This window comes from Choristoneura fumiferana, chromosome 21 (assembly GCF_025370935.1).
Source record: "Choristoneura fumiferana chromosome 21, NRCan_CFum_1, whole genome shotgun sequence".
Classification (NCBI taxonomy): domain Eukaryota; kingdom Metazoa; phylum Arthropoda; class Insecta; order Lepidoptera; family Tortricidae; genus Choristoneura; species Choristoneura fumiferana.
The window spans coordinates 14,852,686-14,878,502 of record NC_133492.1 but is presented as its reverse complement, the minus strand read 5'-3'; the positions used below and the strand labels follow the sequence as shown (position 1 = coordinate 14,878,502).

Genomic DNA, 25,817 nt, shown 5'->3' with positions numbered 1-25,817 from the left:
CAGAATGCCACTAGTACATAGCCCTAATTATAGCAATTTATTCATTAAATCTCGTAACAAGAAATCATTAGCGGAAAACTAATTTAGTAATGCAAATTTTATTGTTAACTTGATGTGTTTATGGTACATTACTGACCCACTAGGTACCTATATAAAGCTAAAAGGCCATGTAACCAACCAGCGTGATAAGTAGCATATATTTTAATTATGCGAAAACCGCTGCATGAATTTGGTGGGATTTTTGCATTAAATATGGCCCGAGATGTGCTTGGGATACTTCTTATCCAGAGATTGCGTGCGCTATTCCCACTCTTAAAGCGCCAGAAAATGCGTCATTAAATAGTAAATACAGAAAACAGGTACACAGAGAAAATACACTTATTCACCCCACCATAAAGTACAATACAAAGACAGTAAGTAAAACACAGTCTTATAGTATAACGGGTAGACTTAAGGAGCGGGCACACCGCTGCTCAAAATACAGAAACGGCACGGAATTGCAGTGACGTGCCGTAAGTGTCACGATTTTATGGCATGCTCTCCACACCGCTGCTTTAAATACGCAAACGGTGCGAAATCGCAGTGTCATGGCTGTGTGGAGAGCATGAAATAAAATCGTGACGCTTACGGCACGTCACTGCAATTCCGTATCGTCACCGCTTTTTAAGCAGCAGTGTGGTCGCTCCTTTAAGCGGTGGAGACTGGTGCCCGTAGCTGGTGTCCGAACTAGGGGAAACCTCTGTCGGGTCACCAGAGGCCGTATTGCCTAACGTTTCTGATGTTCTCGGTCGCAATCAAATGACAGATTTCACATACAAAAACTGTAATTTGAATCCGATCGCGAGCGTCAGAAACGTTAGGCAAACGGCCTCAGATCAACAGTCCTCAGATGCCTACAACCAAGAGATCCTGATGAGACATAATCTTAATCTATCTATCTATCTGTCTATATAAATAAAAATGAATCGTAAAATGTGTTGCTAACCGCAAAACTCAGGAACGGCTGGACCGATTTCGCTTATTCTTATTTTGTTGTGTTCGTTATTGTCAGGAGAAGGTTTTTATGGAAGAAAACTAAGAAAAATTACAACGGGCGCGAAGCCGCGGGCAACAGCTAGTAATTTAATAATATAAGGGTAAATTCTAGCTAGGTAAGAGTTCAACAATTAAACTATTAATTTAATACTTAAAGAGAAAATGTTATAATTTGAGTCGTGTGTCTATGACTGCGCGTTCGAGTGTCAATATTACCATGCTTCCCATGATCATTAACTTTATCATTCTTTCTGCGGATGAGCTACGTCACTCTACACGTATTGGCTCCTTATAGAAACCGATATGAACGGCCAGGTATTCCGGACAATAATTAATTTCAGTAATGCAAATAAAAAGAAACGTTACTAGACTCCATAAAGTAGAAACTACTCAGTGTGCAACATTCCGTGTAGTTTCTGCTTGGCAGTAGCTTGATTTGATTTATAACTACTAATAAACCCCGCAGACAATTTGTGACGACAAATGACCAATTAATGACGTTCATTGTCCTAAGACTAAACGTCCGCTTGTGACAGTGACGCGAGTTGGCAATGAAAGTTAAAATCTGAAAACAACACTACAAAACCACACATATCACCTTGTGGTTACACGAACACGGTTGAAAATAGAACTAAAAATGTTTTGCTGGCGGTATAAATAAGTTTGTTTAATTAAAAGTGAGAGCTAGTGACGAACAGAGGAAAACATTATTGTCAATTCGATTCAATCTAAGCGTTAAGTGATCTTGACCTCAGAAGAAATGCTCGTTATGCCGCATCTCAGTTTTGCATGTTTTTATTGAAATTTACTGACCTGTCTGAGACTTGTAACTGACGTGGAATTTAAAAGGGGAGTTATTGTGAATAAAATCTTCGAAATCCGCGTACAAGCATTGAAATACAAACTGAGACATGGATGCAGAAAAACCAGAAAAAGAGACCAGCGCTGGGAATCGAACCCAGGTCCTCAGCAATCCGTGCTGCGTGCTATAACCCTACACCACCGCTGGACAGGAATTTAGACACGAATTTTTCCTATGCATAAATATCTCAGGTTGCTTATTTCTACTACGCTACTTATGCAGCAGCACTAAGCAGCTCTTTTTCTGGTTTTTCTGTGCATCCATGTCTCAGTTTGTATTTTCGATATGGTTTCACGGGATACCCGTAAAAGTAACAAATTTGGAGTTGAAATAAAAATACAAAAGACTCCAAAATAACCAATCATTACAAGCACTGACTTTTCTGCGTATTGGACAAAACAATAATCCCAATTTAGAAATTGTAGGTACTACTCCAAATTCGTTTAAAACAAATATAATGTTAATTACCAGTAAAACATAAGAAGAGAAGTGAATTGCACTAACTAAAAATAAAATAAAAACGTGAAGAGTGCACAAAAATAAACGTTTTTTTGTTATGTAAGTACCTGCCTATCGTTTTTTTCTGTATTTAATGTTAAAAATAAAAAACCCTAAATTGGGATGACAAATATGATAATAGAGATAGATGTACTGCATCAACAAATATTAAAAAACCGGCCAAGAGCGTGAAGTAGGTACACGCCCAGCCATTACGAAAAAATGAAATAATATTTTTCTAACGATTTCGTATTGTGAACTGAATCTTCCAAGTTTAGTTATATTTTATACCTTAGGTGCTATTTACTCTTAAACTACTAAAAAATCTTTTAGCAACCCCTCAATGGTTTAAAAAGACCTATCCAACGATACCCCACAATATAAGGTTAGTCGAGAAAAAAAAAGTCACCCCTACTTTACGTCTATGGGAGGTACTCTAATATTTTTTTTTTACTTTTTTTATTGTACCACTGTCACATTGTACCTTGTCGGCGTGACTGATATGTATTTCTAGTACTAACGGTCTCTGAGCTTACCCGCGGACAGACAGACGGACAGACATGGCGAAACTATAAGGTTCCTAGTTGACTACGTAACATGTTACGTTAGCAGCATGTTTTGTGGTTGTTTTGATAGCATATGACGTATCATTACTTCTATTAATCATTGGGTTTTAATGTTACATCGATCAAAGATACAAAATAAATCATAGATCAGATCAGTCAATGCTTCTTAAAACAATATTAACAAGTCAATAAGCATTTAGCATGAGCTTTTAGCCTCGCTATTAGCTTTTGCCGGCGCCTTAAATGGATTATCTGATATCAAGAAATCTTGATACTATCATGAACACATAAACAGGTGTTTTTATTAAGGAATTAAAGAATGTAAGGCTACCTATATTGCTCAAAGTGGTCGGAAATATATATTTTTTTTTATATTATTTGACTACAAACCTCGATTATCTTGCATTTGGTATTGACTTGGTACTGTTTAATTATATTTTAATTATAAAATTTACAGAGCCGAGTTTTATATCTATAAGTACCTACTCTGCCTTGCCTTTATTAGTATGTGTCGGAAAGCTATGTACTTATATGTCTTAACGCATAATATTGATCTCTTTAAAGCACTGTTTCGGAACATCAAACAATACTTCCTTTAAAAGCCCGTCATGTACAACAAGCGTCTTATGAACGAACAATGTCTTTAAACACTAACTGACATCTTCATCATCGCAAGTGACATTTTAAAAAGGTCTTTTAAATCTAAATTGAGACGTAGAAAGCTCAATGAAGCCGGCAAAAACAAAAGAATGATGGATTAACGTGCAACCCGCGCGTTGAGTTTCGTTTAAATAGTGCGAGACACAATGTCAGAGTTTTGTAATTCGTTACATTGCTGGGTTGTTGTTTGTTGTCATTAATGACATTGTATAATTGCATTGCTGGGTTCACTCGGTTATCCTTGTTATAAAGTTTAAAGTTATAAAGTTTGTGAGTACATTAGGTGCGTATTTATTTTGTTACTTCTTCAGGCTAAAATGACTGGACGGATTTGTTCGAAATTTGGTATGTAGTTAATAACGGCCCCAAGAGTACCACCACCAAACACTTAATTTAACAATAAAATAATAAAATACAACAAAATACATCGTAATGGTGGTGACACCAGTAGTAACCGCAAAAGGGTCTCCACTCAGCATGTGTTGCTACACAGTTGAGCAACACTGGTTTTCTGTAGAGCCCAAATACTCAATAGGTTACTTTTATTCCGGGATAAAATGTGGAAATTTCAATCGCTGGGACTTGAGACTAGAAATTTAATGTGCAACGTAAATGAAATCAGATGTAATTTTTGAAAATATCAACAACCGAATCTAATGATTAACGCGTGCGAAGCCGTTACTAAATACAAGTGCATTTATGAATACTCATCACTGACGCAATGTACCGCAACTCGCGCGATATATTCTTGCATCTAAATGGAGTTTTAGCGCTGTAATTTGTTACAACAAAGTGAAACGGTCATGCTCTGTTGTGATGTTAATAGAAACGTGTACGCCTGAAAGATCGCTCAGTGTCGCAAGGGTGCATGTTAAAAATTTAAAGTCAATTTTAGAGAAAAACATGAGGGTGCATTTTTGAGTATACAATACAATACAATGACTCTTTTTTACACCATAATAGTAAGCGATACACAGAGGGAAAATTACAACAAAAAAACAAAAGAAAAAACGCTGTTAATCTGTCAATCCTTCCGATGTCCGTAATCATGTTTAAATTGGAAGGTCAAACACACATAAGTGTATGAAACTAGTATGAAACAACAAATAAAAATGTTCCAAATTATGTGGCACGTGAGTCATTATTGACAATAAATGTTGTCTTTCCTAGTGACAGCTTTATTGAACATATTGGGATTTATGCTCATCAATATGTCTTTATTAAAATTCGATCATACAAATCAAAAGTCAATAACAAATCAATTCCGCGAAATAATGTTTGTGTACTCTTAATTGCAAATAAGAAATATATAAAAAAATATATATATCTTGCAGTTGATTTGGTCGAACGAGAAGAAAACTTGTAAAATATGTATAGAGACAAGAAATAAATAATATACGAGAAACAAAAAAAAAATCGTATTGTTTTGTAGTTTTTAACTTTAGTTTGAATTCCATTTTCCATTATTAAAAGTTAAATAGATTACTTGACACCCATACCTTAACAATTTTGTACTCCTTATGAACTCTAGTTGTGATTGAGATGTATCTGAAACAATAAATAAAATATATATTATTTTTAAATTCAACACTGCTACGAACTAAGTGAATAAAATAAGGGAAAAAGAGGAAATAATAGGTACCTATGCATAAAATAAAAAAATCACGCAGAATCTCATACGAGCGTATAATGCAAAACTTCAAGCTTCCGACCTGTTTTATGATAAACTTGTATCAGACTGACAATAAATACGTAACTAAACCTAAACATAAGGCTTAAAGGTAAAACCATGGTATGAGGCTCTGTAACCTATAGTTAATCAAAACATGCCACCATAATTTCAGTTACCGTCACATTTTGAACACTCGCAGAAAGGTCCTGCCACCCAGAATGTCACCCATATCTGATCAATTCAAACGACTCCACTGACAGCCCTAACAAACCACACAGCAGGGGCACTCACAAACGCAAATTACTAATCACCTTAATACCAACTCAAAACCAAATAATCATTCAGTTCACAATTCAAAGATACAACGAGAACACGTGCGCAAGTAAACCCTGGCAGTTTCCAATTTAATTACTTACGAAACACAATGAATTCAATATTGTTTGCAAACACTTGAGCATCTTCGTTCACGAAATATCACTCCTTGACTGCGCAAACGTAGCAGTAAATACAATTCGAACATATGATTTGTGATAATTACACTTAATACTAACGTCGAGTGTAATGCATTCATAAATCTAAGGATAAAATAACTGTGCCGTGATGGATTTAGACTCGGTCATGTTTTCCTCGACCCTACTAGAGGAATGTACATCTTTCAAGTATCATAATGTTGACACCATTATAAAGGCGTAGGTGCTCCTATTGAACAGCAAGCTAAATATCTCGCGCAAGAAAGAACGAGTTGAATCCGAAGAAAATTTCTTTTCGACGTACGTAAACTTAAGTTTGTAAACTCGTTAAACAAGGATCAAAAGTGAACAGCGATTACACAAAAATCCAATCCAATTAGCACGTCTTTTGTGAGTTAAAAGCCGCCATTGTGTCCGGAGGGTAACGTAGAGTAACTGAATAATCAGTATCAATATTTGTGCTTCAATTTGTTTGTGTAAGTTAAGGGCAGGCGCCCTGTAGTGTTATATTCAACGACCACAGATTTTATTTTCCTCGGAACATGAGAAGATTCGTCAGGACACCGTGGGAACGCGGGGCTTACGCAAGGGTCAATATTGGTTCACACAATTTGATTGTTGCTGTCTGAGTTAGGAGGTAGTTTTTCGGAGATACCATCAAACAACTCTGCAGCACCGCCCGTACCTTTTACACCTACGTCCCTGCGATGTTTGCATTTGTAATTAGTTGTTCTGTCGCGTTGCCGATATATAATGGTAAATAATGCATTGTTGTGGGTCACTTTTATGACTGGGAGTCCGGAATTCGTCATGGGTGGCGGTCAAAGCTTCGCTGTTGCGTTTCAATGTAATAATGTTATTTTCTTACTGTAATGGAAGTTATACTGTTTTATTTCTCACGAGGTTAGTGCATTTAAATGTTTGTGTTCATCTGTTATTTGTTATATTGAGTCAGATCATTTTTGTTTGCTTTTATTATTTTAGTTGTTGGTTCATAGCTCACAATAAATTCTTATTCCTTTTTGTCTTTTTCTTCGTCGTAATGATTTTCTTTTGCTTCGCTACGAGTTCAACTAAATCTGAACAAGCTTATATTTATATGATCGTACCAATTGGTGAGTGAGATCTTCTTGTGTCATACAGAATTATTTTTAAAAGCTACGTTAATGTCCCAGTGTTTGATATACCCAACAGATGACACCCTCCTGTCACCTCTGTTGCTAATGGTATAACATTAAACATGACAACTACAATGCACAGTGACCAGCATTCAAAGGTCTCTTACATTGGAGTAATAAATTGACTTTTAATGTCTAATTCGATCTCAATTGGAGAATATAAACACTACTCAATTATTTATGTTTACTCCCCAGTTATATCTATTAAAATTAATGTGACTTTAAATACTGCAATTATATTGAATAGACCTTTAAGCTATGGTTCGTGGCTCACAACATTAAATTAACTAAATGGCATTAAGCTGCAATATTCTTCTTAGTTTCTTGAGCTAGAAGCTTTATCATTAATTTATGCAAGTACGATATGTAATCTGGATTCTAGTTTCTCGAAGGCCTTTAGTAAAGGGCAGGCGGATGGTCCGCACGATTCAATTTAACTGTCTACATTTTGACAGATGATTTTATAATTGATTCTACTGTTTATTCATCTTCTAACTATGGTATTATTTGCGTACAGTAAATCATTATCCTTACAAATATTATAAATGCGAAAGTGAGTTTATTTGTTCCGCTTTCAAGATTTAACTGCTGAATCAATCGCCGTATAATTTTGCATACACTACACTAGAAGTTCGGAATAAAAAAAAATACTATTTATCCTGACAAAAATAGTTATTCGGGAGGAATGGCTAAAAGTTATTTTGAACCGCCGAGTCGCGTTGCTCCTAGGGTGAAGGGCTACAAATAAGCCCGAAACATGCGAACTAAACTCGATTTAAGACGTGAGTTATCCGTTACAATATAATTTTATTAAAGCCAGAGATTTAAAATTTGGCTTGATGATCATAGAGTCAAACTAAGGAGTGGTTTTTGGAAATGAGTAGCTGGTCTTTTTAGTTCTCCACGAGGCACACTCGCACAAATCGATCCACGTACCACCCACAGTACAAAGGTGGAACCTCTTGATAATCAATATCACCATGATTTCCTTGACATAAGTATGGGATGTCAACAAAACTTAGTAGCACAAAGGCACCTTGGTACATGATACAGTTTGTTCAACTGTATCAAGAGCATCGAGAATGAACCAGCTGTGATAAAGTCGAGCTCTTTTCAGGTTTGCCCTTAGAAAAGTCACGACGTGTATACCATTCAACAGGAAGAATTACTTTATTATGAAGATTGATTCGCTTAAGGTAAGGTCAAACTGCGCCGGAAGAAACCAGCCTGGACCAGATTGGTGTGATGTTGCGTATTGTCTCAATAAACACTTCTTATAACCGGTAGACGACAGTGAGAAACGTGGAATCATTGGGCAATAAATTGGTGATAGGTATGGAGCAGGTTCAGCATTCGCATCAAGAGGGGCCCTGCAGCACTTAGACAGCGTCTTGAACAGATGTAACGACCAATGATAAGACGTTTCATGAGCTGATATAATACGGTGTAAAAAAATCTTACCGATACAATTATAAGTACAGTAAAATATTAAAGAGAACGATAAAAAATTGATCAAAAGAAAAGTTTTTCGCATTTATTTCAAAAAGATGAAATTTTTGTATTTGGGTATATAGGTAGGTAGATTCATTCACGATGACGCGTGCCGTGGTTCTAATTACAATGTATTAATGGCTAATTTTGACAAAATCACGCGTCTTCGTGGATGGCACTAAATATAGGTACTTACCTCAGTGTTGTATTAAAAGGCGCGAATGACAACAAACAAACAACTGTCATTCAGAACTGTAAAACTAAAATTATAAAAAATATATACTTACCTAATAAAAAAGCATATAAATATATAAAAAGGTTATCTGTCACCAACCTATGAAACAAAAAATAGGATGACTATACGATAAATCGATTTTCATGAATTCCTTGTATATACAATTTTCGTTCGACATGTTGCGATATAACTTCATCTGATTAACAATGACACTGAAAATTATAACACTTGTATCCAATGACTATAATGTATTTCGTCCATTTTTTTTATACTGCATGTTTTACACCATCGTTCATGTGTGTACTGTACCTACACCTTCTCTTAAAATAAGTGTTTTAAACGTGATAAACGATCCAAATATTGTCATTTTTAGCGCAGCACCAGAGGGCCTACTCCGAAATTAGAAGTTCGTATCGTACCGTCCCTCACACTCTCGTATTAAATATTATAAGTGTCAGAGGGACGGAACGACACAAACTTGGATTTTCGAATTTCGTGGTAGCCCTGCAGCTCTCAGTGAGCTGTTGTAGTTTCAAGTGATAATAGGAAAGCAGGGCTATGAACAAAAGCCCATCTTTATAGTGTCGAGGTGTGGAATATAAAAGCAGCGTTTGTTGGAAACTGTCTACTCGTTCATTAAATACCCGTATAATGTGTGAGACCAATGAGACCAATAAAAGGCTTCTCGCCTAATTATCACGTTTCACACTGCTGTCCCGAGAAATAATTACCAAAGTTCTCATAGATTCTGTACACGATGTAAGCCCTGTAGCCCAGGACCCCATACATCCCTTTAATTTTTTTATGTAATTATAATTTCTAAATCTACATTTTTAGGGTTACGGAGCCAAAATGGCAAAAACGGAATCCTTATAGTTTCACCATGTCTGTCTGTCTGTCTGTCTGTCTATCCGCGGCTTTGCTCAGAGACTATCAATGCTAGAAAGCTGTAATTTTGCACGGATATATAAGTAAACTATGCCGACAAAATGTTACAGTTAAAAATTAATAAAAAAATTTTTAGGGTACCTCCCATAGACGTAAAGTGGGGGTGTTTTTTTTTTCTCATCCAACCCTATAGTGTGGGGTACCGTTGGATAGGTCTTTTAAAATCATTAGGGGTTTGCTAAGACGATTATTCGATACAGTGATTTGTTTGCGAAATATTCAACTTTATAGTGAAAATTTTCATGAAAATCGATCGTCCCCCCCTCTAAAATCTAAACCGGTAGGTGGAAAGACGTGAAAAAATTCAGGATGGTGGTAAGTATATCAAAATTTCAAGGAAAAACTATAACGGCTAAGTTTTCTTGAGAATTATTAGTAGTTTAAGAGTAAATAGCAGCCTAAGGTATAAAATATACCTAAACTAAAAGAAAAATATTACTTATTTTTTTCGTAATGGCTACGGAACCCTTTTTTGGGCGTGCCCGACACACTCTTGGCCGGTTTGAAGGCATTTAAATAGAATCTTTTTTTAATTTAATTTAGATGAAGTAAAAGTATTTTTTAACCGCAGCTCTGTATGGCTCCGTTACGTACCTATGCTAATTTGCGGTGAAGCTCCTATAAAACAGAGATTGTTTACGATCACAAATCACCCAAAAGGACTAAGAAGTGATTAACAAACGTGTGAGCAATTAAGATTTTATGACGGCTTTTATGGAGGCGCCTTAACCGAGGGAGTCGTAAACTGACAAATGAGTGATCAATGATCATGATATAGAGATGTAGGTCAGTGGCTGGAAGAGACACAGGTAAGGGAAAATAATGTTCGATTAATTAGAATTCAAAATGAAAAACCTGGCTTCATTAACGAGTTTTAAATAAAAAACCAATTTATTGAATCAGGCGTCACTTTTCAAAGTTTAATATCAATGAACCATCAACTATTTTGCTCATCCGCGAGACGCTTGCCAATTTCGCACTTGCTTTGCTTGCATACTTTGACCACGGGTGAGCAAAGTAATTAATTGTTTATAGTTCATTAAAATAGAAATAAAAAGGAAAAAAATAAGTTTAGCAGTCTGAACCCCCTCAACACATCGTCCAATTGTGGTTAATAAATTTTCAGTAATGAGTTCCGACTGTTGAAATCTAAGTTGCTTAACCTAATTCTAGACTACTAGACTTTGACGTTTCATTTTTTTATTTAAAGTACTTTTAAGGCTCTTTCTTTTTGTTTGAGTAATTTGTTTATCGCTATCTCTATAGAATTACTGAATTTTCCGAGACAAAAAGTATTCTATATCCTTCCTTGGATTTCAAACTATGTCTATACCAAACTATATCTAAATTGGTTCAGTGAAGAGGTAACATACAGACAGATAGAGTTACATTCGCATTTTTTAATATCAGAAAGGATGAAATTATATACAAACATTGACAATCCTTCATAAATTAATTAAAAGAATATACAAAGTAATTTTGCTAGAAATTAAGACGATTGTCCCTTTTAAATTAATTTAACTATTCAAAGTCAAAGTCAAAGTCAAAATATCTTTATTCAATTTAGGCTACAACAAGCACTTATGAATGTCAAAAAAAATCTACCACCGGTTCGGAAAAACCTCTGTTGAGAAGAATCCGGCAAGAAACTCAACAAGGTATATTTTTTTAAAACAGATTTACAATATTATTAAATGATATGTATACATCACAAGTATTTAACACAACTTCATTTTTAACACAGTAGGTTCGCTATTTGAAGGGATCGCTAATGCGGATCGGAATTATTTCCAAATATCCCTGTCCATGATACTTTTACGCCTATTAAAAAATAGCTACAATTTCATGCAAGCCCTTCGTTACAGTATGAATCCGTCTTAACCCTATTTTATTACCGAACGAAACCTATTCTGAATCTATTCCTGTTCTCAATTAAATTGGATATTAAATGAAGATGTAAGTAATAATGTTTTGGTCTTAATCCTCGTATTAATTAAATAATTAGTCAATTAACAACGATTTGGACGAAATGAGCCTTTAATAGTGGTAGTAAAATGAGTAAAGGTTTTATTTAACCAAAGTGGTTAAAGCAACGGTCGGTTTAGAGCGGCATTAAAATTATGTTTATGTATGTAGAGTCAGCATCAAAAGAAGCTGAACATTTTTGTACTTTTTCCTTTTATAGCTAATAGCTATGTACAGTCGCCATCAGATATTTCGCAGCGGCCAAGGCAAGGTGGTCAAAAATATCGGAGCATGGACTCTATTACTAAGCTATTAGAGGTCATGTTTCGATATTTTTAAGTGGTCAAAAGTACGTATAAAACGCCATATAAGAAAAAAAATGTGTTAAGGCGACGGAATAAATGCGTTTTTTTTACGTTGCAGCAAATTTTCTTGCGGTGGATCTCAGCTATGTTTCATTAAAATCGGCCTACTTTGAGATATTGACATTTGAAACGACAATGGCGTCAGTTTAACCCCCGACGCAAAAAGAGGGGTGTTATAAGTTTGACCGCGATGTGTGTCTATCTGTCTGTCTGTGGCACTGTAGCTCTTAAACGGGTGGACCGATTTGAATGCGGTTTTTTTATTTGAAATCAGGTTTTCTAACGACGGTTCTTAGACATGTTTTACCACAATCGGTTTAGCCGTTTTTGAGATATTGAACTTTGAAGTGACAAAGTCGGGGGTTTCCAACTTTTTGTTTGTTTGGTTATTCTCAGTTGGTTTTATTAGGTTATTTGAATTATGCTTGTTTACTTAACAGCAGTTTGTTAAAATATCACACACCTGTTGATTAAAAATTAAGCTAGAAACCATCAATTCTAATCAACGACGTAAAAATGGTATTGGGCAACTCATTCCGAGGCTAATTTCCTCAACATTATAAATTATGTTGATCTTAAGTCTCGTAAATGAGTACAAGTTACAATGAGCCTGTATCCAACCCGGGGCTAATTTACTGGTTGAAAAACGATGTTGTGACCCAGATTTCGTTGAGTTAACTAATAATTATAAATTGCGTATAATGTATCTACTATTTTCATGTGTGTTTTCAGGGTTTTTTTTATTTTCTTTGTTTTCTTGTGTATAATTGTGTTAATTTTTAGGGTTCCGTGCCTCAAAAGAAAAAAACGGAACCCTTATAGGATCACTTTTTGTCTGTCTGTCTGTCAAGACCCTTTTTCTCGGGAACGCGTGGAGGTATCAAGCTGAAATTAATATCAAATACTGAGGTCTACTGTACCTGAGAGCTGTGAAAAAATCAAACTTCTAAGCCAACGCAATCAAAAGATGCAGCCGTTTACACTGCAAATTTCCGCAAATTTTCGAAACTCGCAATAGGGAATCAAAACCTACAGGGTACTTCCCGTGAACTCAGAATCTTGAAATTTGGTACTATTATAGCACAAACAACTAGAAAAGTCTGAAAAAAATCTTCATGTTTTGTCTGTCTGTAAATATCAGTGACCAATATAATCTGACCCCACACTGCGTATATTTTGCTTAAGAGTAGGGCTCTGCATACACTGGATGTATTAAATCACTCGGAAAAAGCGAGAAATATACAAATATTCTTTAGCACACATAAAGCAGATCTTCTAGACACGATTCCCGTTTACTTACATACCTATAAATGTGTGGTTCCGTACGAGTCCGACTCGCACTTGTCCGGTTTTTTGTATAGTGTGTCTGCGTTAGTGAATAAATGTCTTCTTTCTTTCTATTTATTTAATTGGAATAATTCAAATTCAAATTCTTAATTATGGACAAATAGAATATCCATAGTGTTAGTACTTAAACAAACAAACAAAATAAAATAACATTTTAATCTTATGTATTTAATTACATATATATATTACTTATAGTAATTAAGCTTGAATTTTAGAAGAACTGTTTAAGTTGGCGTTTTATCCCGATATTCCCACGTAAAATATCTAGTCCCACAAATATTTTAAATCCGAAAGTTTGTTAGTCTGTTTGTTTGTTACCTTATAGCGTCTAAACCGCTGAATAGATTTAGATACAATTCGGTAAGTATACAGATAGTTTGAGTCCCGGGGACGAACATAATATAATAGATTTTATCCCGGAAAATTGCATAGCTCCCACGGATCAGCGATAAACGAATTTGCATACACACACACACACACACACACACACACACACACACACACACACACACACACACACACACACACACACACACACAAACATCACGCCTGTATTCCCAAATGGGGTAGGCAGAGCATACGAAACGTTACCGCTTCGGAGCCACTTTTAGCAATTTTAAGTTTTAAGTTTGACAAAAACGGTACAATAGTGACAGGTTGCTAGCATGTCGCCTACGGTATACCTAAACCTATATCCTCAGTCGCCTTCCGACATACACGGAAGAAATGGAGAGGTGTAATTCTAACCCGACACCACACGGGTCTAATTTAAAATCGGGCTACTTAATTATAAATTCTATTATACATCGTAAAAGCTGGGTTCTCCACAATATCCGCTGAACTACGGCTTTAATTAAATCAAAGCAATGTACGTCGTTCAATAATCTACAGTTGTTTGTATTTATCTCTGAGTGCGAATTTATCTCCCGGTTCGCCTCAGCACTCTGGCTATCGCAAATTAACGAGATATCATCTAAACGACGGTAAATATTGAGTTTAACGACATAAAGTATCAAGTTGTTTCAGAAATAGATTTTGGTTTGATTAAACCTAAAGTTTGTTAATCCGGGGGCACGGCAGTGCCCGGGGGCCAAGTCGAGCAAAACAAAAATAAAAGCACGGCACTTTTCTCGAAGCTATTCAGGCTATTTTGAACATTCTATATTATGTCACCGTAAATTCGTAGGCTAAAGGGAGCGCCGAGCTTTTAGCGCATTTATTGTATTCATTTAATCCCTTGCTGTATCATTACTAGTACAATTTTAGTTTTGAAACTTAATCTAAAATATTTGCTGAATTACTCTTTAAGTCATAAACTGTAGAAAATTAATAGGTATGAAGTAAATCTTGACACATCGCACAACTATGAAGTTTCTGAATATTGACAATGTGAATTATTGGATAAAATGCTGTACTTACTTACAAAATATTCCGTTTTACGCAACAAGTAAAGTAAGCGATGCTTTTTCGGTTTTAATGCGTGGAATCACATTTGATATTTACCATAAGCTTTATGGTGAAGGAAAACATCGCGAGGAAACTTGAAAAAATCTGTGAAGCAATTCAAGGGTGTGCGTGAAGTTCTTAATCCGCACTGAGCCAGTGTGGGAACTACGGCCAAAGCTCTCTCATTCTAAAAGGAGACGAACATTAAAGGGCGAGATAAAGATTTTGATCCCATCAGCAAATTTTATTAAGAAATCATGTTCGAAAAAACTGACCACCGCCAATATCCTAAACGTATATTTCTACGTGTGTATCTATATATTATGCACATAGATGTACTGTAAAATCACGCCTGAGTCAGTCTTCCGGCATAATTTGTAACAAGGTGAGGGTCAACGTCCTGAAGCTGGACGAGTTATAACCAGACGTGAACCACCTGATGTATAAGACATTGTTGCTTGCACGCGGTGCAGTTTGCATAATACTGGCCAATTCAGGAGTTAGATAAATACTACAGGGATGTACAGGGACGAAGACACACGGTAGTGTGACCAGCTAAGATCGGAAAAAAGCCGATCATGTCGAGCGCTATTTCCTACTGCAGCCACGTCTTCTCGAGTAGGTACAGCTTGAGTTTGACCAGCGAATTGTGGCAGCACATTTCACAGGTAAAAAAATATTTGCCACAAACACGCTTAACTGTGCGCATGTACAAACATTCGTTCCTTGTACAAGTATTACAAAAAATAACGTCAAAATACACCATGGATTTTATTATTTAAGACATTGATTTATTCAGAATGATCTAACTGAGCCATAGTCAAAATCTGTCTCAAGAAATCCAAAGCCTAAGTTCAAGTTCCTCTTTTGTTATTTTTATTAGTAAATGTTTTCAATATTGATCACATATTCGTATGACGTGTGAATACATTAAAATTGTTGCAGTTACAATTGCTGCTTGTCCGATAGATTTTTAAGAATCTGAATCTGATTTCAATATAAATAGAGTGTTTTTCTTCTCAACGGTTTTTTTCTCAATTGACATTTAATAACGAAGCATTGCTTACTACATCAATACGGGAATAAACACGAAAAGTGCCAACACCATACATATTATAAAATGTTACCTACATCAATTATCCTTGCTTATGAAATATTCGATCTATGATAGATTTTATTGATATGATTTATTTATTAGGTACCGAAAAATAAAAAAAGTACAAAATAAATAATTAAAGAGCCAAAGGTCTAAATGTAAATAATAGGCCAAGTTCTCCGATGAGAAAATACTTAGTGGATAATCTCGCACTGCTCGTCGAACTCGAGTTTTATATTCTGAAATATTAGAAGACTTATAAGTTAATAAGGCTTCATTCTATTTATTACCCTTCCTGTTATCATTACAATATTATTACCACTGGTAATAAAACTAATTGAAGATTGCAAACAAGCCTCCCACACGCGTCTGGCTATTTAAATGCAAATCCCGCCAGTGACAGACAGACAGTCGGCAAACATCCTATTAACATTAAGCAGGGGGTCGAGCAACAGTAATGATTTTCTTTGTTCTTGACAGGGTAAAAGCACAGTCAAAAGAACTTTTATTTTATACGCCACCATATGTAGGTGTACTCGTAAGTATAGTTGTTATAGTAAAGAAATTTATTGAATCTGGCGTTACTTTGCGGAGGTCCATTTCAATGAAAATTACTTTGCTCACCCGTGATCTTTATAATAGCTACGATTATGCAAGAACGCGGTCCAGCAAAGTAATTGTTTTAGTTCAGTAAAGAAATTGTGAAATGCAGGTGTTATTGTTTTTAAAATCAAAGTGAAGTGTTCTTTAATTAAAATTTTCTTACTGTAATATTTCTTTCCCTCCATGTGGCATAGCCAAGGGATATCCTGTAGAGTTTGTTTCTGACCATGATACTAAAATAAGAATAGTTTTTTATCCCGGATAAGTCACGGCCAAAAGCTTATGACTTTTTGTTTTTAATACTATTATTATCATCCAAATTACATATTCGTTCCAAGTTTCAATTCGATATTAACAAATAATTTTTAGAGTTCCGGCCTACGGAAACGTTTCTGGCGGGACCACCAGAATTTCTTTACCAGATTACTTATTTATTAAAGAAGAACCAACAGCTAAAAACACAGTATATGTAGGAGGAATAGCAACACCAGAGTTATAGTTAACATGTTTAAGCTTAACTTACACGATTATTGTATTGTCATTGAACTACATAGGTACCCGTTAGTAGGTATGAGAGTTAAAATAATTTTCCACTTGTATCGTATTGATAATCAATCAGTAAGCTTAATATGGGTTAAATTATATTACAGGATTGCATGTATCATATACCTACACATATAACTATTTATACAATAAAGTCCGCTACTTAGTTGTCAGAAACTCTTCAACACGACTTTAATAATCTTACATAACCACATCCGTTGAAGAGTCTAGTACACGATTACAAAATAATTTACCTGCGCATATGAATGCTTCAAAATTATGTTTTACAGTAGAGCTAAGTTTATTGTTAAAACTACAGTGTTAATGAGACCTTTGTCTAATAATAATGGCCCAGCATTCGTTATAGCGGAAGTTAGCTTATACGAGCCTGTACTGTCAGCAACAGCAGCAGAAATGAAGAAGAGCACAGAATTTTGAACATGAAACTACCGTGAGACTCACTCATGTTAAATATATTGACCCGGATAACTCACGTCTCAAAACGAGTTTAGCCCGACATCTTTTTTTTTTATTCGACTGGATAGCAAACGAGCAAGTGGGTCTCCTGATGTTAAGAGATCACCACCGCCCATAAACATCTGAAACACCAGGGGTATTGCAGATGCGTTGCCAACCTAAAGGCCTATGATTGGATTCCTTAAGTGCTAGTAATTTCACCGGCTGTCTTACTCTCCACGCCGAAACACAACAAAGCAAGCACGCTGCTTCACGGCAGGATTAGCGAGCAAGATGGTGGTAGCAATCCGGGCGGACCTTGCACAAGGTCCTACCACCTGCTACCATCTCCATCCCATCCCAGCTTATAAATATACGTCCCACTACTGGGCACAGGCCTCCTCTCATAACAAGAGGGCTTGGGCCATAGTTCCCACGCGGGCCCAGTGCGGATTATGAACTTCACACGCACCATTGAATTGCTTCGCTGGTTTCCGACATGTTTCGGGCTAATCCGTAGCCCTTCGTCTTCAGAGCAACGCGACCCGGCGGCTGCTGCAACACGCGTGTCGGGCTAAACTCGATTTAAGACGTGAGTTATTCGGGTCAATATATTCTGACTCACCTATACGATTAGATGGCAATCATTTTTGATTTCACGACAAAAGAAGCGAGATCTAAATGGGTGCCGAGTGCCAAGGTGCCAAGTTTATTGGTCAGTCCGGAAATTTATTTAAGTATAACAATATAAAATATTTTATAACAACTTAAAATATCATGTTTTCTTATAACTTAGGATAATATTATTGAAGTTTAAGGTCGGACTTGGCTAGTTCTCATATACGAATTATTATTAAGTACACTAAAAACAGTCATGGAAGAACCCTATGTTCAATGACTAGTTTCTACCAGCAAAGCAATTTATGGCTTAACCTCGTACCGCATATTATTCATCGCATACCAAATCTAGTTTGGCTTAACACCTTGTGTGGGGTAAGTAAGTAAGGGTAAGTTCTTCGTGGGGTTGCAGTTCTAATGTCTAACCTATTTTGCTGGTACCAGCTCGTTTCTTTGCGTGGTCACTGTTGTGACCCATCTACTTATCTGTTAGCAATTCGTTTCTGCATAGTATTTTTTTTGGAAAAGTAGTACGATGATTTGGTGCGTAACTATTCTTACGCGACGTACATTTTATGCTAGGTAATTATTCTGCTAAAAAGTTAATATATAGGTGTTATGCTGAGTATACTGAGGATACTTTGGCCAGATAAGTGGTACCTGTTAAAACTATGAATTAATAATCTATTTACTTGCACTCGTCGTCTAAATACTTCTGCTGTTCGGCCTGCTGACTGTACGTACATTAAGACAAGTACCTAGTGAATTATGGTTAGGTAATACAAGTGTTGTAAAGGTAACGAAGGAATTGGCAGGTACGAACGGGACCAGTAGGGCTACTACGAAATTCGAAAATTGAAGTTCGTATCGTACTGTCCCGCTGACGTTAATATTTGTCATACGAGAGTGAGAGGGACGGTACGATGGTACTACAACTATTCATAAACATCATCGTCATCAGGCGAAAAACGTTGTTAAGCACCGGTCTTCTTTAAGGCTGTGTTTCAACCGGGGATGTGTGTGTGTTTAGAGGAATGTGTTTTTCGTGAACCAATAGGAACGCTGCATTGACCTCGCCTCGCTACGCTCAGGTGTTTTCACCAGAGCGGTGCTGTACGAGGATAAATGAAGCGTTTTTATTGGTTCATGAAAAGCACATCCCTTGCAATGAGGGCCATCGCGTATGAATTCGCCGCTAGAGGCGCTAGTGTAGCGTGAGGTCTCCAAAATGTCAAATCTCATAGTTTTTCGGTGAGCTACGCGGGTTTATTTATAATTAGAATAATTTAGTGAATATTTTGCATTACCTGAAATTAATAATGGCAATAATGCGTTACGGGGCAATTGAGTGTCTGTATTTTGAGACAGTTTTGTCTTTCGGAAACTTTTGTCCTCCCTTTTTTCCGAACAAAACGGGACTATGCAAAACTGTGGTTGCTCGATATTTTAATGGTACGGTTTTAAGGTGTATTAAATATGTTTTTAATCTAAACTTTGTTTTCACGCCCGTAATAACAGACATTGAAAGCCACACTTAAAAACCTCACGCAACAGTGGCGCCATCTAGATAGGCAAAAAACGATAGCCCGTAGTCATCCTCGCACATCTCTGGTGAAGTCCAGAGGTCCTGTACCCACATTTCGCTAATAATTGATATGGATCTGTTCAGTCAAGTCTGAATCAAACTACGACTATTATAAATATAAGCAGACTTCTATTTTTAGAAGTGAATGGAACATAGCAGAAAAGGGCAGTTAACGCATTATTCGTGAAATTATCAGCATTAGTATACTGGTACTAATGCGACTGAATACGTACTCAGGAATAGAATTGCATTCGTCATTGTCACCTTGCCTAATACAAGCCACATACTAGGTTACAGAAAGTGCACTTCTCTTATTTGACGCTGAGATTTAACAAAAGGTGTAGTTGAAGAGTTAAAGGTAAAACCTGCTAACAAAAGCACAATCAAGAGCTACATTCGTTTACAATGCTATTTTACCTTGTGAGTACCTCGACCGTGAGAGGGGAAGAACAAACTCTATTGAGATATAAAGAAAATTAATTTTCAACAATACTTAAAAGAACTTTATTTAAGTAGTAGGTTGATGTCTGAAACAACCAAATGTTACCGCGATTGTTAGACGACCAGATGGCCTAGTGGTTAGAGAACCTGACTACGAAGCTTGAGGTCCCGGGTTCGATTCCCGTGTCGGGGCAGATATTTGTATGAAAAATATGAATGTTTGTTCTCGGGTCTTGGGTGTTTAATATGTATTTAAGTATGTATTTATCTATATAATTATATTTATCCGTTGCTTAGTACCCATAATACAAGCTTTGCTAAGCTTACTTTGGGACTAGGTCAATTGGTGTGAATTGTCCCGTGATATTTATTTATTTATTCAAGAATGCGACTGGACGTGACAGTGTTATTATTGGAAAACGAATAAACAATTTTTTTAAATAGTTGTATTCGTTATCCAATTACCTGACATTTGATTGAGGTTTAAAGATCATCGCAGTATTTAAGTATTTAATTCGTGAACAGTATTTAAGTCTTGAAACTAAGAAGGCATTGGTCATCATCATCATTATCAGCCGTAAAACGTCCACTGTTTGACGTAGTCCTCCCCACTAGACCTCTTACGCGAAGATATTGATCCGCTATAATAATTCGTCTAATTTTGTCTCTATCTAACTCCAAATTCTATGTATATTCTTATACTGTTAGGCTATTCGGTTGTGGAACTCCTTACCGATTGACTTACGACGCGCAAAATCTTTGTCACTATTTTAAATCTATGCTTAAGGAGCACTATCTGTCATCTTGTAATTATTAGATTTATGATAATCTATTTATTTATTTGTTGCTGTTTATCTCACTGCCTATATTTATTTTAGACGTATATTGTATGTACGATATAATTATGTATGTATTCGTAGATGTATTTCTGTTACATTAAAAAATTCTGATCTACTTTTGATGCACCACCTGTTGTAAACTAGTCCTTCCTTCTTTCTGTAAAAAGGTTGCCTGAAAGAGATCGCTCTTAAGCGATAAGAACGCCTATTGCTCACCTTGTAAGTTTTTCTCTTGTGTATCTGTTTTCTGTATCGCTTACTATGTCTGGTGTACAATAAAGAGTCTTTGTATTGTATTGTATTGTCCCCGGCTATAATGTAATTTTTATCTCAAAATACTATTTAGCAGGTCATTGGTGTAAAATTGATCATCAATGGATTACGATCGACGGTCCCGATCAATTGCGGTCGAAAAGCAGCAGTTTGTAACTCATTGTACCATCTTTATCAGTTGCGGTCTGTTGGCGTGACAAACAACTTGACAGGAGGCAACGCGACGTGACTCCACCTGTTTACGTTGGAGTGTCAATTTAACTATTTTGTTATCTCGTGCGTAATAACGTGGGAACTGAGCCGTCTATCTTGACCTGTGGGGTCATGGATGGGGATTCGATATAAAGTATATTTAACAAAACCCTTGTATTTTATGAAGTACAACAAAACAAAATCTAGATATATCTTTATTAGTTGTTACAGGTCTTAATTAACTTGCCGTGTTAGTATGAGTCATAATTTCGGAAGTCGAATTCAACCGGCATTTTTTTTGTTCTTAATTGTTAATTAGTTGCTCTGTACCTACCTAAATGTTTTAGCAGAATAAAGCACCCACTTTAATTAATTTAATTTGATATATAATCGTCACTACATTTTACTGTGTTAAAAATAAAGTTGTGTTAAATACTTGTGATGTAGAGATATCATTCAATAATATTGTAAATATGTTTAAAAAAAATATACCTTCCTCGTTGAGTTTCTTGCCGGATTCTTCTCAACAGAGGTTTTTCCGAACCGGTGGTAGATTTTTATTGACATTCATAAGTGCTTGTTATAGCCTAAATTGAATTAAGATATTTTGACTTTGACTTTTTTAAAAAGCTCGTACCTACTACCTCATCATCTCAGCCTAGATACGTCCCACTGCTGGGCACAGGCCTTCTCAGAACAAGAGGGCTTGGGCCTACTACTACTTCCCTTAAAGTTGATAATTATTCTGAGTGAACTTTATGGACATTATTTCTAACGTCAATTTCGTTGACGTACCTATTGAAGATACAAGATTTCATGCAGTGATAATACATAATCTACCTATGTAAGTCGGATGACAATGCACGTACAGTCGGCAAAAAGCTTGTTACATTTTATTAGTATAAATATAGCAGCAGAAGCGACATTGATTCAGAAGGGATAAACACGCGATAATATTTCGAATCGAAACTTCTACAAAGTAAGATTGGTTTTTTTTGAATCTTTTTGTATTTTTTATTTCAATTCCAAATTTTGCTTAAGTGACCAGAAAGAAACACTAGCTGAGATATGAGGTGCATAGGTAAATTCGTGTCGGTACCGTTGCCATCAGTGGTGTAGCGGTATAGCACGCGGTACGGATTACCGAGGACCTGGGTTCGATTCCAGTGATGGTCTTATTTTTCTGTTTTTTTGTGCATCTATATTTCAGTTTGTATTTTCAATTCTACAAAGTACTACATAGATTCGTTCGGGTCAAGTGTGCGCACTTAAAGATTTTAACTCATTGAACTAAAATAATTCCCATCCTCACCCGCGACCTTACGATAGCTAAGCTTATGCAAAATTGCGTGTTCATGCAGTTCTCCACCTCCACACTGTAAGAACACACACAAATCACACAAACCCATCTATCACCACACCACACTACACTGACGCGTTTAGAATGCATGGAGATAATTAGATACAACAGTATGGGGTCTATTATTAATGAGCAGGTAAATTTAGTTTCATCTCCCTTGCTACGGCTTGGATCTAATTTCAGCAATGGTGGTTAATAAAACATGCCTTGACAGTAAATAAATAAAAATCAAGGTAGTTTTGAAGGACGGTTAAAAGTTTATTAATAATTTGTGGGTAGTTTCGTTTTGTTTCATATAACGTATGTACCCACTTGGGGAGCTACAGTGACAAGTTAAAACGGTGGTTGTGGTTCGTTAGTCTAACAACTGGTAGCATGGTGTACGGTTGTGTCACTCTGAAGATGAGCTCTGGTTGAGTTCGAAACGCGTCAGTGTAGTGTGGTGGTGGTGATAGATGTGTTTGTGTGATTTGTGTGTGTTCTTACAGTGTGGAGGTGGAGGAACTGCATAAACACGCATATTTTGCATAAGCTTAGCTATCGTAAGGTCGCGGGTGAGCAAGGAAATTACTTTAGTTCATTGATATGGACCTCCGCAAAGTAACGCCTGATTCAATAAATTATTTTAACTCGTGTCAAAATTAAACAGTAACACTCCAAGTGAAAAATTCAAACTTCACTGTCTAGCCTTCCCGCCGAAGGTAATATTATTAAATAGGAGAATGAGAGGGACGGTATGATACGAACTTCAATTTTCGAATTTCGTAGTAGCCCCCCAGTTCCCGCCCTTATAACCTCAAAAGAAGTGGTTATACACATATGAATGCTTTTTATCTCTAGAACAAGAACAAATTATCAAGTGTGTGCTAACTGGGTGGCATGCGAACCGCGACGAGGGGTTCTGGGAATATTTTTTGTCCCGTTCCCTCACTACAGGAATGTGTATATTTTGATTTTTATTTCCTGTCCGTTGTCCAGGAATGCTGTGCTTTATGATTTCTGATATATGATTTGTGATACGAAAATTTAAAGGTTACTAGTTTTAAGGGTACTAGAGATCCCTCGAAGGGATAAGTTCGAAATTATCTATGTACCACTCGGCACTCTGGTTTGTCAGCGTCTTCGCCTTTGCCTTCAGATGAAATATAGCCTTAGAAAAAAAAAAAAAGTCTGTCACAATTTATATACATTAAATCTACCTACATAGTTGTTTTAAATATGTATCGGAGCCCACGTTAATAATTAATAATATTATTATCTACAGTGCGATAAAGATAAGCAAAATGAATAGGTAAATATAACTTATGTCAAAAAATGGAACTAAAGAGAATATTTTGCAGAACTTCACTTTTTTAACAGTTTTAATCTTTTGTTCGTGGTTTATTTTAATTCCAAATTAAAGCACTAGCAACTAGTAATATAAAGCCAATAATAATAATGATAGAATACTATAAAGTCACCCACGTTCACGGAGAACTTTGTCGCACTAAACTAACCTAAACTTTTGCTTACCATTTGATGCAAAAGTCAAGCAAGTGCTTTGGCAAATAACGCCAACAATGGGTTGGTATGCGAACATGAGATCGGCGTAATTCTCGAAGAGCTGTAGCTGTTTCTTTACGAAGCCGAGTGACCTTGGACACATTTAGTCTGACCTAAACTCATACAATAGATCAGTTGGTCCATGGCGAAGCTTCCATCAGACGGTCTAGTGCTATCTCCCGCGAAGAGGTCGTCGCTTCTTGTTTAGTCGAAGTTGCAACTGAAGTGGTGCGGAGTTGCTCGCACTGATGGCCGATTCAGTTCTGAATGTCTAAACTGTACAATAGATACAGGTGAAAAAAGAAGGTTTTAATTTTTTTAATAATAGCCGTTTTGCAAACTGTTTATTTTTGAAAAACAACGGTCACCAACATAGCCAAGTGCAGTGTAGGGCACCAAAAAGAGATGGACGGATGACCTGGTAAAGCGATGGCGTTCCGACCGAAGCAATGGGGGTTAGGAAATTGAAAATCGAAGTTCGTATCGTTCCCTCTCACTCTCGCTTAAGTTTTATTAGTATTAGCGTCAGTAGGACGGCAAGATACGAAGATGAATATTGCAATTCGTAGCATAGGGCCTGGAGGTCTATGGGGCCTATGTCCAACAGTGGACGTCCTACGGCTGATATCATGATGATGACGATGATATACCAAATTTCATCCAAATCCGCTCAGCCGTTTTAGCGTGTAGGAGTAAAAACGCACACACAAACTTTGGCATCCCATCCCACTAATTTATCTCACTATAATCTCCTTCTCAGTATCTCACTAATCTCACTAATAAATGTGAAAGTTTGTAAGTCTGTTTGTTAGTTCATCACGTCTAAACCGCTAGACCAATTTAGATGAATTCGATATACAGATAGTTTGTGTCCCGGAGAAGGATATAGGATAGGTTTTCTCGGAAAATTGCATAGTTCCGTGGGATAGGAAAAACCGAATCTACGCGGACGGAGTCACGGGTACGGCTAGTACTAGTAATGCGAAGTTTGTAAGTCTATTTGTTTTTTTGTTATTTCATCACGTCTAATGCTAAACTTATTTAAATAAAATTCGGTATACAAATAGTTTTGAGTCTCGGAGACATAGGATAGTTTTATCTCCGGGAAAATTGGATAGTTCCCGGGGATAGTGGTAAACGAAATCTGGGCGGACGGAGTCGCGGGTATGGCTAGTTTAATTATATATCAGTTTGGATAGCCGCGTAACGAAACTTGCAAGATATATATAGTTCCTTGCGCTATCTAAATGTAGATATAGCTTTAGTTACTAAAGCTACTAAAGTTTAGTAGCTTTGCTATCGGCATCAAAGTGTCACGACACTTTCTCAATGCAATAATATTTCATTTTCAATCGATATTTACGATATCCTAGACGGATTCCGGTAGATTATTTCATTAAAAACTCGTAACATGATCAGTCGATCGTTCGAACTTCCTCGCTTGATACGCTCATTAAGTACCTGTGTAGGTGTGTTAATTTTGTAACACGCTGTTATATATATGTAGTTACAAGTAAGTTTGTAAATACCT

At 36.4% G+C, this 25,817-nt stretch overlaps 1 long non-coding RNA gene across 1 annotated transcript in view; it reads right to left on the bottom strand.

The window, feature by feature from the left end:
• LOC141440024 (uncharacterized) overlaps positions 1-25,817 on the bottom strand; it is a 302,028-nt gene that overhangs the window by 114,612 nt on the left and 161,599 nt on the right. Inside the window, exon 3 of the long non-coding RNA XR_012452657.1 lies at positions 5,121-5,169. This is a non-coding gene — a long non-coding RNA (uncharacterized lncRNA). The remainder of the gene's footprint in view (positions 1-5,120; positions 5,170-25,817) is intronic.